This window comes from Streptopelia decaocto, assembly GCF_964273445.1.
Source record: "Streptopelia decaocto genome assembly, chromosome: 12".
Lineage (NCBI taxonomy): Eukaryota > Metazoa > Chordata > Aves > Columbiformes > Columbidae > Streptopelia > Streptopelia decaocto.
The window spans coordinates 10,690,960-10,703,073 of record NC_138667.1 but is presented as its reverse complement, the minus strand read 5'-3'; the positions used below and the strand labels follow the sequence as shown (position 1 = coordinate 10,703,073).

Below are 12,114 nucleotides of genomic sequence, written 5' to 3'. Positions count from 1 at the left end.
AGGCAACTGTATTCAGAAGAAAAACAAAATGAACAACATTTGTGGCTAAACACTAGAAGTCTCTCAAGGGCTAGAGAAGACAGGGGTTTATCACATACCCGCTCTTAGCAATCTGTATGAACAAATAGATTTTAATCTACTATGCAATGCAGAAATTAGTAACTGTAATGCAGATACTAGAATTAAACTAAACTACTTTAAAGTAAGCAAAGTCAAGCCCCATATCCATTTGCAGCATTTCCTTTGGCTTCGGGGGAATTACTTCTAAAGCAATTTTGCATAGTATCTTCTTCGGTGTAAAAGCCAAAGCCTAGAAGTTTACCTAAAGGTTGTGGTTCATTTCTCTGAACTAGAACAGTATTAACTACAGACTTCCTTGCAGCTGGCACTGCTTTACCAAGAAATACTACCACAAGCACAATGGTCCCATGCCACACGCAGTTTCCTGAAGAAGCTCAAACAACATCTCGCTTGCACATGCAGCGCTCAGCTTGGCAGGACCTCGACGCGCAACCAAGCCTCGCAGGTGCTGTTGTAGCACCAGCAATTGCAGAACATCCACACCCAGCTTGGATAGGTCTGCGCAGACACCAACACCACAGGGAGAGTCTCACCTCACAAGAAAATTGGTGCAACACCTTTGAATGAAGAGGAACAACGGCAAGCAGACCTAAGCCAAAGACACAGGCACAGGTTTTAGAGCTGCTCAAGGAACAAAGGTCACCTTGGAAAAAAAAAGGGGACTAATCACATTGGCCATTTGAGTAGAGAACAAAATAAATTGCTTAAAGCACTTCTGTGACATGCAGCGCAAGCAGTCAAACAGCTAGATTACTGCTGCGAAGCCACAACTTTTTCCTCCACGACACAGAAGCTTTAAGAATTCAATTTGTGTGACTGTAACAAGATTAAAGAATTTGCCAAAAGCAGTCATTTGTTTTGTTTTCAGGGCTACTTAAATTGCAGCTTATTTCTTTAGTATTGAGAAATTAATATTTCACAATAGCTTTTAATAATTTCCACCAAGCTTCACATTAGAACTAAATTACCTGAAGTTATGACTGTTGCTATAGCAAAAGGAAAGAATTTGGACCAAACCATTACACCTATATAAACTGGCTCTATTAACACCAGATAAGAATCTGGTCCTCAGTTCCTCTGCCATCAGCTGCTCCAATTGCTTCAGCCTTATCTAGACAGCAATTCTATAACCTGTAAAATAATTTTGATGTGCATAATTTCTTGTTGAGTGCTACAAGTGCTACAAAATTAAGGAGAAAAGCAGTTCTAAGATAACCTTTCAGTGAGACACAGTGAAGCCAAATAACAGTCAGCTATTTACAGTATCTTAGGTAAATACGTAAAGTTTACATTAAGAACTCACTGGAATCAGCTGTGATGTTTAACTACAAACCAGACACTTCATTTGAGTGAAAGCATAGATAAGAATGCTTCCTTTGAGCTTTAAATCCTCCTCCAGTGTTTCCCAGAAGACACGCAGGGGACATCAGTCCAGCAGGGATAAAGAACTGCCAAGAAGCTCCCAAATCTCACGGGTATTTAACCTTTGTTTTCAAGGCTGCCTCCGTGACACTTTGCTACCTCTCAATCACGGTTTTGCTCTGAGGTTATGCTCATAATAATCGCGTACCATCCCTGCTGTCACCCTCCGGCTGGGCACCCAGCGCCACCACCACCGGAAAAACATTTATTTCCACCACGCAGGAGCATTTAACACAAATTGGGAAGAAAGCCCAGAATCTCTTATTAAATAAAAATAATAAAAAAAACCAACATCACTCACTATTGCCGGCTGCAAACTCAACCCGCTAGCTGCGGACGGAGGCACTGCAGGCTGAAGGTCGCCCGGGGCATGGGGGCTCCCGTCCCGCCGCGTTACCCTCGCCCCTGCTGGCAGCCGGGGTCAGCGGTCCCCGACGGGGCGCTCCGCGGGACCGGCCGCCGGCGCCACGGCGCCACCCGGGGGCCGCGGGGGGAAGCGCTGGCCCCACTCGCGACCGCGGCGGGACGCGCCACCCGGCTCCGCGCTCTACAGACGGCGGCAGCCTCGCAGCTTCAGCACCGGGGAACCGCCGCACCGCCATCCGCGTCCGAGGGGAAGGAGCCGCGTCCACTCCACAGGCGGCATTGCCACCTCTCGCTCCCCATGTTGTGGGGCGCGGGGTGGGGAGGGGGCGACACCCTCCAAGCCCGTCCCGCTAGCCCGCAGTCCCGCTGCGGACGCCCACCTGTTACCGCGCCCAGCTGGGGACGCGGAGCGGGCGGACGGCGGGTCTGCGGGGGGCGGCGGCGGCAGCATCCGAAGGCTACCCAGCCCCGAGCGCATCCCGCGCGGAGCGGACAGCGGAGAAAAGCGGCGCGGCTCCCACGGGCGTTCTTCGCTCCGCCCGGGCGCGGAGAGCAGCGCTCCGCAGGGTGCGCAGAGACGCGGGGCAGCGCTCAGCGGAACCGTGAGGTACGGGGCGGGCAGCCGCGGCAGAGCGCTCCCCGCGGCACTCACCTGGGGAGCGGGGCGGCTCGGCGGAGCCGGGACGGGAGCGGCAGCGGCCGAGTACGCGGCGCGGGCCGGGCCGGCCCTATTTCTGCTCTCTGGGCCGGAGCCACCTGACGTCAGCGCCGCATTTGCATATTCCACCCAATCGCCGGCACCTGTGCCGGGACGGCGGCACCGCCCCCTCGGGGCACACGGCGGGGAGGGGAGAGGAGCGGGCGCCCGTCGGGGCGCTGCGGGCGGGGCAGCGAACGGAGCGGCGGGGCAGCTCTCTCGGGGCACGGGAGCCCTCGTTGGAACGTGCCTGCGCGGGTGCCAGAAACACGCGGGGGATCCCCCGCGGGGGTGGGCAGCGCCTCGGGGTGCTGTTGCCGGTATCCCCGCTCTGATAACCCTTCTCCCCAAAGGCAGCCCCCGGGGCCGGGAGAGCCGCTTGGGGCGGTACGGGCCGCAGGCTGCCCCGGGGTTGGGCAGGAGGAGGCCACTGACCTCCCACTGTGTGTCCCTGAAACGGGGGTGCTCTTGTGGGACACCGAATTTTCCCTGTAACCCGCCATGAACTTGCACTGCACAAGAGGAGAACGCTGTTCCGAGAAGCGCTCCTTCTATTTCCACATCAGTGGTTGTACAGAAAGGCAAACATTGAAATTCCTTCGTTCTCCTCTTCATCGCATCTGGTTTCAAAAAAAAAATCAATATAATCATTTCTCATTTATTTTTTAAAAAGGTTGGATGTTTACGGGAGAGCAAAAACTGCAGAAGCAAAGGGGATTTAGGGTGTTTGGTTTCAAAGGTTGCTTAAGAGAATTAGGCGCAAACTGGACACATCACAAAGGCGATGTAACACCCACAATTAATAACAGAAGGAGATGAGCTGTCTTAAAGACCTGATTAAACACACCAATTTGTGTATTTCTTCCTATAAATACTATAAATACTGCTGGATCCTGCTGAGTTACATTGGATTTGTCATTGGCTTTGGTGTGAAAAGGACAGGCCCCCCTAGCTGAGATGTTTAAAAAGACACAGGCTACTATCAGAAACTGGGTCTAGTCCAGAAGAAAATTTGCTTATCAAAAAATCATTCCACAAAATTAGGCAAGGGGTTGGAGAAGAGGCTCTTTCCTGAGAGTAAGTGGGGTTTTAATTTTTATTTTCTTTGCAGGAAATACCAAGTGATCAGGCAGGTTGGTTTTCTGGGATTTTTCACATCCTTAGTTCTGGCGTCTTAAATGCAACACCTTCAAAATATTTTGGGTGTTTACAGAAAAAATTGAGCTTATTCTACTCAAACCATGCACAAAGGCTTGTAAGGATCCTCATTGTTTTGTTGGTTTGGGGTGGTTTTGTGTTTTGTTTGTTTGTTTGTTTGTTCTGGTTTCCTTTTTCAGGAAGGAAACTATCTGCAAGTGCTGATTTAAGGTTTGGATTAAAAAAGAAATCACAAACGTTATAAAATGGGGAGTATCCACTGTGAATTGTGTATGGGCAATATAAAGGATGTCTTTGTAGAGTGTCCTAAAAGAAGAAATGACTGCATATTTCACAGCTGGCCTATAGGTTTTAGAGGTCTGTGGTTTTAAAAAATAAAGCTGAAATCCAATCAGAGACAAATACATTCTCTTCAGTGAGATCTTTTTCTCTTTCCCGAGGGAAAAAAATTGGAAATAATATCTGTAGAGACAACTCTTCCCCATTTCCTGAAGTGAAGGAAGAAACATCTTGCCACTCACCGACATCATTCATTCTATGAAAGGATGTTTGTGCTGTCAATTTGAAGTATTTAGTAATTTCTCTGGATCTCTTAAAGACAGACATAAACACCAGATGCATTAGTAGACATGTGCAGCATCCACACATCCCCTATTTATTTATATCCGCACATGCTGGAGGATACAGCGGAGGGAGGCAACTGTGCTCCTAATCCAGGGATGCTGGGATGCCCAGATTTCCCTTCCCCACCGCTGGCACAGTTCGGTACCAACAGTCGTGTTTACTGTCTTCTCTTCCACACTTGGGTCCTGATATTTTGCTTCAAAATATTTTGATGTTTTCCAACCATTTGAAAACACTGTTTATACAAAGGGACCACCAGGCACCCCCGCCTCGCACCCTCATCCTCCGTCCAGCTCCATCCTCCTCCTTCTCAAACCCTTTCAATCTCTTGAGACCTTCTAAAAGCCCCGTGGGAGCCTGGCTGCATCCCAAGGGGTGTTTTGGAACAGGAGCTGTGGGAGCTTTGCAGACGGGGCTTCTGTGCGCCCGCGCTGGTTCACCCGCCCACAAAGGCAGGGCAAAGCAAACGGCTCTGTTACCAAACTGGAGGAATACACTGCTGCTTGCTCCAGAGTGGGCTGGCAATGGAAAACTGATAAATTCCTCATCTTCAGGGCTGGATGAGTTTGAAGCAAAATAACTGTTGCTTTCCTTTGAACTGGGAATTGGAGAGGCCCAAAAACCAGTGATGTGAGTTAGAAGGAAAAGAAAAATGGACTATTTTAAGGACAGATTTGAGGAAGGAAATATTCTATTTCTGTGCAGAGAAAGGGGGAAAACAAGTTTGCGCTTTTTTTTTTTTTTTTTTTAACTACGGGATAACTTGTTCACTAAATGAAAATTAAGCATCCTCCTCTTCACTCAGTTAAAAAAAAATCACACAGAAAACAAGACAGCAAGTAAAAACACTCTAGAAGTTCAGAGGAGTTGAAGCTGATAGTGACAATATGTTTAATATAACGTGGGCACATTCGAGGACTGTGAAGAAGGAGATACCTGGGCCAGTCCTGGTCTCATCTGCTTCAGTGAGAGGAGCTGGAAATGTGCAAACTGTTGTCAGCTTTGACTGATGAGACTTGAGGAATTTGGTGAGAAATATTAAACAACAGATTTGCAAGGCAGAGCTCATGTCACTGAAGATACGATAGCACTCGAAGGTGACCACGGCAGTTAGTTTAAGAGAAAGAGTTTTGAAGAACAGACGGTATTCTCTTATTGGACTTTTAAAATAAAAAAATTATAAAACAAACAAATCAAAACAAAAACAAACAGACAAAAAGAACCACAGACATAGCCAAGAGTCCCTGATTTCTACCAGCAAAGAAATTAACTGGTAACCATCTAAGCCACCCGAAGCCCTTCCAAAATCTACTAGGTGACCTTCAGAAGAGGAAGATACGGTTTCCTCTTTAGAAATTCAAACTTTGAATGACAGAGAATCAGCCACAAACCCCCCTCGTCCAGCCCTGTGAGCTAAATGCACTAATTAAACATGAGGTTTTAAGAGAACATTGTATTCATTAGAAACAAGAAGCTGAGGAGGTAATAGAACAAGAAGATTCACGCTCATCACTTTTAGTTATTTGAACCAAGAGCCTAAATCAGACCTGATTAAAATAAGAACTCAAAACCATATTCAACCAAAACTAGAGATATTAAACAAATAAAAATGTGACAAGAGTTGTGATTTGATTATTATGAGTCCGTCTTCTAATTGCTCATTAAGATGACAGCATGTATCTTTGCCTACATACATTTAGAAAAGCCTTTTCACTATGACAGTGCATAAAATTATCCATGCCAACTGTATATCTCTTACCTTTTATGTCAACTTTAGATTTGCCAGTTTTTCATTATCCTCTTGGTCACAAATTAATAAGGAGGAACAAATCTAATAGCAGCCTCAAACCTTTAGAGATTATGTCAGCCTTGTGTATCTGTGCCAGTTAAATTACCATTTATTTCTGCTTAAATTTAATGTGGTCATTGTCATACAAACACGCACATATTTAAAGCAGGCTCTCAGGGTACATGCACTGAGGGGCTGCTCTGAGAAGCTGACATGGAACTCAGCCTTGAACTTTCCTCACAGCATCACTCCACTGAAGATGCAGCAAATGGAGAGGACCAAGGTCAAGAGCTGCAAACATGCGGGAGTTCTTCATGGGCACCTTTCTCCCATTGTTTTACCAGCCAGGATGTCTGCGGATTAGCCTGCGCAGCAGTGGTATGTCCCTTGGGTGGTCAAAATGGGTCGAGGCCCAGATCTAGGTAGATGCTGCTCTTAGTGACCCATCCTTCTCCTCCTTCATTATGTTTAGTCAACGATAGCTCTGTTTGGTAAGTGCTGGCAAACAGTGGATGCTGGATTGCAGTGCTTCATCCCTGCCTTCATAGCTGTAAGCCCAAAATAATACAAAAATAAATTGTAAAAGATGTTTTATACCAAAGGAAATACTAAACATAGAAACAGTGGTTTGATTCATTTCACAGCTGTAGTCTTTTTTTATTTGTTCGTAATTTTCTACACTACTGCTTCCAATTTGGTACTGTCTGGGCCTCAGATGACAATGAGAATGGGATAACAGATGATGAGCTCAAAACACTGAACACAATCATACTCGCCCTACGTGTACCCACAATCAATATGTCACTTTGAGGAAGGAACCATCAGCCACTGGGCAAAGTTTGGAATATAAAATGCCAGAGGAACTCAAGGCACATTTCTTATTTCTTAGGAGTTGTCAGAGCCGCTGGCTTGTTGCTGTGTAGGGGACATGCAAAGGCTTCAAATAAATAGTCCCAGATACGTGAATTAAAATTCATGTGGCAACTTTCAGCAGCTCACTCCATCTCCATTGCCAGCCAAGGGTAACTACAAGGCTAACGGTGAGACCAGCATGAGCAGGTCCTTCAGCCATTGACCAACCTTGTGGCTTCGCAAGTGGCACCTATTTTCCTCAATTTATCCATCTCTGAACACTTTTTTTGTCTCATCTTCCAGATGCCCAGGAGAGACCATCAAAGACAGTGGGCAGGGTTTAGCTAAAGACAAGAAAGCACCACGATTCATGGGCATGGTGAATAATAAGGGGTTTAGATTTTTTTCCTGGGTTGTTTGTATGTACAGTTGAGTCATAGGGAAGTCTTGGTGCATATTCTGGACCATATGGTGATATTTCTTTCAAGCTTGTTTTCAAGAGGACGTTTAAAGTGAGGAGCTTTAGCGGAGCTGTTACAACACGAGTGGGCAGTCAGTCAGAATATGGGACTCCTAATCCAGGTCATCGAAACTCCCCATGTCAGAGAAGGAAGCTGATGAATGAAACAGGTGAAGACGAAAGAATAAGCACCAAAGCAGAAGAAAAGCTAGCAAGAAAAGCAAGCCTGCCTCATTGGAACATTTGGAAAAGTTTTCTAAAGCATTTTTGCATTTTATCTCATTGCTTAAGAGGTTTTACTTTATGCCTGTGCACATCTACGCTGTGTATCAAGTTCAAGAAATACATATGAGCAAGGGTGAATTGGCTTCAGATTCCTTAAATTGCCTCTGCAGACAGATGGGCAGCGAGCGGGCTGGGAGGGAGCGTACAGGCAAGGAGGACGTTGTTCTTCTAGAAGGATTAAGAAATGTAAATGGTACCATCAGTGCTAAGAAAGACAAACCCCTGCAAAGCATGAGCCAGGCTCAGTTCAAACAGCAATTAAATGATTTAGAACAAGACTGTGATCATTTACAATTTTTAAAGGTGAAAGGTGTGATTTTGGTAATACCTTAAAATTAAAAGGCTAGCCACTCCGTCTTTGAAATGATGGTTTCTCTCCTGGAAGACTTATCTCATTGTCAGTCCATTAGCAGCCAGCCATAACCCATCCATACAAAAATAATTGGCTATTGATATACGGTAATGCTGAAAAGTTATTCTTATTTTTGTTCATTGCTACAGAAAGATGTCCTCTCCAGCCTATGCTTTCAATCATTATAAATGCGACTGTGAAAAACTAAAAACACTTTTCCAAGATAAATTAAGATCTACTTCACAAATAAATATATTTTATCACTAAGAGAAAAGGCTAATGTCATTGGTACTGAGTGTTTTATACACAGTAGAGACCACTTACGCTGGAATTTTCCCTTCATGGTAAATTAATGCTACTGGCTATGAGCAGTCCCCTCTGCACCAGCAGGCTCAAATGTGGGGTTTATACCTGCTGAAGAATTATCTCTGAACCACAACAGCAGCCCATCCTTTTCCCTTGACCACAGTGAGCTAGAACAGGGTAAAAAGGATGGTTTACCTCAAAAAAGAAGATTTACTGGCAAGGGGCCGAGACTGCTGCTCTCTGCAGGGACCGAGGTCCCACCTTCCCCATTGCTCAGAAAAGGGTTGCATCTTGCGCACTGCTGCAGTGCCCAGGTTCCAGAGGAACCATCAGCCTGGGAACAACAAAACCTACCACCAGCACCAGCCATCGGGCCCCGTAAAATGTTATTTGTGCACAGCCTGGGAGGTTTGCGCTCAGGCTGTTAAAGCTGAAATGAGCCGGTGGCAGATGCTGCTCTTGCCAGCTAAGCACCCCTCAAGAACTGCTAATAAAAGCAGAGGACATCAGGCTTCGTAGCACTCTATTTTAAGATAAAGAGTGTCTGGTTGGAATCATACTAAGGAGTTTTGCTTTCTTGTGGACAGCGATTTGGCTGCACTGTAACACAATCTCTAGCTGAACCAACACAAGGAGTTGTAAAACCCTTGCTCGGATGATACACAGGTAGATGTAAGTGGAAAACTGGAGAAAGTGGGGAAATAATCAAGCTTGACAGAGAATTTTTGGGACCATAGTTTGAGCCAGCAGTCAAAATTTCTCATGCTTAAGGCTCAAACATACACCAATGAGAAAGCAAAGTGTTGAATGGCTTCAACAAATCTGTCTTGGGACCTTGTGTAGACATTGATTTTTGGTTGTTTTGCCTTATTTATGGCCATTCACTTGTAACAGGAGTTGACAAAATGTTTAAAGGAGTAAAAATTTAATTTTGCATTTGTTTCAGCTGCCTATGGTATTTTTCCTTATATTTTTTTTTCCTTTGGCCAAATTTCTACTGTAACTCTTCCAACACAAACTGTTTTGGTGGCTGTTGTGTTGCTATTAGAAGCATATCACTCTTAGGAGTTACTATACTGAGCCTCTGTTATCCCTTTAGCAACAGTCTCTCCCGCAGTAAAAGGAAATGCATTTTTTTCTCATCTCTTATTGTGTGGAATTACTCTTGGATATTACAGCCATCAATGTTTAGTATTAAATCATTTCCCTGCCAATTCATTGTAATCAAATCTTCCACCAAGTCAATAGCAATAACATTTTTATAAGGCATTGTCTCTCTCAACCTATTAGGTGCTTTCAGATCTCTGAATTTTCCGTTCTGAAAATAATAGATAGTGACCTGGAAGAAAGCATAAAATCTGTGAAAGTCACACGAGCAACCATGTAATCGCTCATACCACCAAACCTCTGGGTCGGAGCTTTGACTAGCTCAGACAGGTTACTCAATCACAGGAGTGACTTTTATTTTCTGTAGAAAAAAAAAATGCAAAATGAATAAATGAGTTACCAGGCCCACTGGAACCAATAACAATATTTCTATCTTGTTTAATGGGACCAGATGTTGGCTTTGTAGAGTTATATGTGGTGTTACACTGGTTACATCTGTGCCGCAATGCAAATATCCCACTACATCTCACGGGGAGGCACTTATGCTGGTTTAAAGGAAGCACAGACAGCTGCAGCTCTGTAGAAGGGAACGGAGGGCTGAAAAACCCACCCCTGCTGCAAGTAATCCTTTGTACCATGAACTGCCATGTAGCTGTGTGCTGTCATGGCCTCGGTGTCACCTTGGAGGGGTGTGGGGACACCTGTGTGCGCTCAGCTGAGGATGCTGCAGAGTCCCAGGTACCTCCTGTGTGCATCACCAAAGCAGTGGGAGCTTCACAGCTCATGGTGAAATACTGAGATAAAGACCTCTTGCTTCAGCATCCTTTCAATTGAAAGCAGCTTTTGCCTGTCTCTTAGTCAGGTCCTCAGGATAAACTTTGGTTACATCTTTTTCTGCCTTTAGGAGGGGCAGAGTAACACTGCTGGGGGCTGCTTTGGGTTAGAAGGAATCAAAACAAGTCACAGACAAAGCCAAAACATGATGGGCCACCTTAATTGTAAGTGTACAGTTTGCACAGAAGCTAACAGAAGTTTTGTGTGAAAGGAAACAGCACAATTATGGCTTCCTATCATAGCTATTTACAAACACAGATGGAGAAAATATTACAATGAATGAAAAAACCCCAAATTTCTCTACAGCTATTCTGTGCTAATGACACTTGCTACACTGTAACTCCATAAACGAAATAATAAAGGCTTATCTAAATGAGTTTGTTCAGCCTTAAGAGGCAAAGGCTCAGGAGGGGATCTCATTGCACTGCAGAGAGGGAGGGCAGCAAAACGGACCCAGATGCTCCTCACAGGCATAAAGTGAACATGCACAGCCAAGGGTACAACAGGGATGTTCTGGTTAGATAGAAGGGGGGGAAAAATCGCCTCGAGGGCAGTTAAAGACTGAAACAGGGACTCAGAGAGGTTGTGGGATCTTTTCTTTGAAATATTTAAAATTTGACTGGACAAGGCTCTGAGCAACCTGCTCTAGCAGACCCTGCCTCAAGCGGGAGGTTGGGCTCAGTGACCTCCAGTCCCATCCATCTAAGTTAGTCTACAGTTCTGTGACTTTATAAATAGCTTTTGACATCACCCTCTAGAAAAAAGGAGCATCACTTTGTGAATATAAACAGCTAATGCCATTATAAGTTCCAGGCAACCAGGCTAGGATATATTTATTCTAAGGCTATGGAAAGTAACCAGTATCCAGCTGACTTCTAACTAAAAGAGCAAGACAGAGGCTCAGACTCCAAACCAATAGTGAAAACTTCTTCATTTGCTCTCTAGAAGCAAGAAGTTCTGAAAATTACATATGCAGTATTACAATGAACAGTTGCTGCTGTGATATTAAATAAGATTAACACATGTAAAAAAGTTATTATTTCATTTTCACCTTTATGAAAACTCCTGATGAGGTCTGAACTGGGATCTTTCAAAGTTTCCAAAGTACCAACCCAGCATCTTCAAGAGTTTTCTCTCTTGAACGTGCAGCTCCCTTCAGCCTGAGGCTGCTCGGCTTGGCTTCACATTTTACTAGTGCTGCTGTTGAATTCTTGAATCACTTGCACAACTTAATGGCACATACTCCCTCTTCCATGGATTTTAAAGATACCAGAGGATCACTCAGAGTCAGGAGGGCAGTTGTGATTTTTTTCTTCTTTCATTCACAACACCCATCCTGCCGTCAGTGAACTAGCTACCTCTGGCAGCTTATAACTAATAATATAAACTAAAATTCAAGGTGGCACAAGACAGGCTGTAAAGTAGTTGCACTCAGTTTAATTTGAGCTTTGGGGGCATGCAATAACCTCAGTGTCACTGAGGAATCAGCATCATGACCCTCAACTTATTATGTTATTTCCATATCAAGGAGCAAAACAATGCTGATTTTGAAGATACTTAAGTTTTTCTCACCCAACAGCACTGTGAAACAATAGCAGTGATCCAACAGTGACCATATGCTGAGGAGTTTCTTCCAAGGGTGGCTTGCACACCCTTACACACTCAAAATTGAAGTATGGAAGTACTCTGCCAGCACTTCTCACTTGCAAATGTGGGTGACAGAGTGTAAACCACAGCCATGAGTTTCCCTGATTCTGATGGGTAATTTATTTCTCTGCAAG

The 12,114-nt window shown here is 44.8% G+C and overlaps 1 protein-coding gene across 2 annotated transcripts in view; it reads right to left on the bottom strand.

Annotated features, from left to right (window-relative positions):
- Positions 1–12,114, bottom strand: part of FSTL4 (follistatin like 4) — a 406,465-nt gene that overhangs the window by 214,848 nt on the left and 179,503 nt on the right. The window contains exon 1 of one of the 2 annotated variants that reach the window (XM_082063281.1): positions 2,522–2,560. The exons of the other annotated variant lie outside the window; for it this stretch is intronic. The gene's annotated coding sequence lies outside the window, so the exon portion shown is untranslated. Of the gene's footprint in view, positions 1–2,521; positions 2,561–12,114 lie in introns of those variants that run through there. 2 annotated transcript variants of the gene reach the window in all.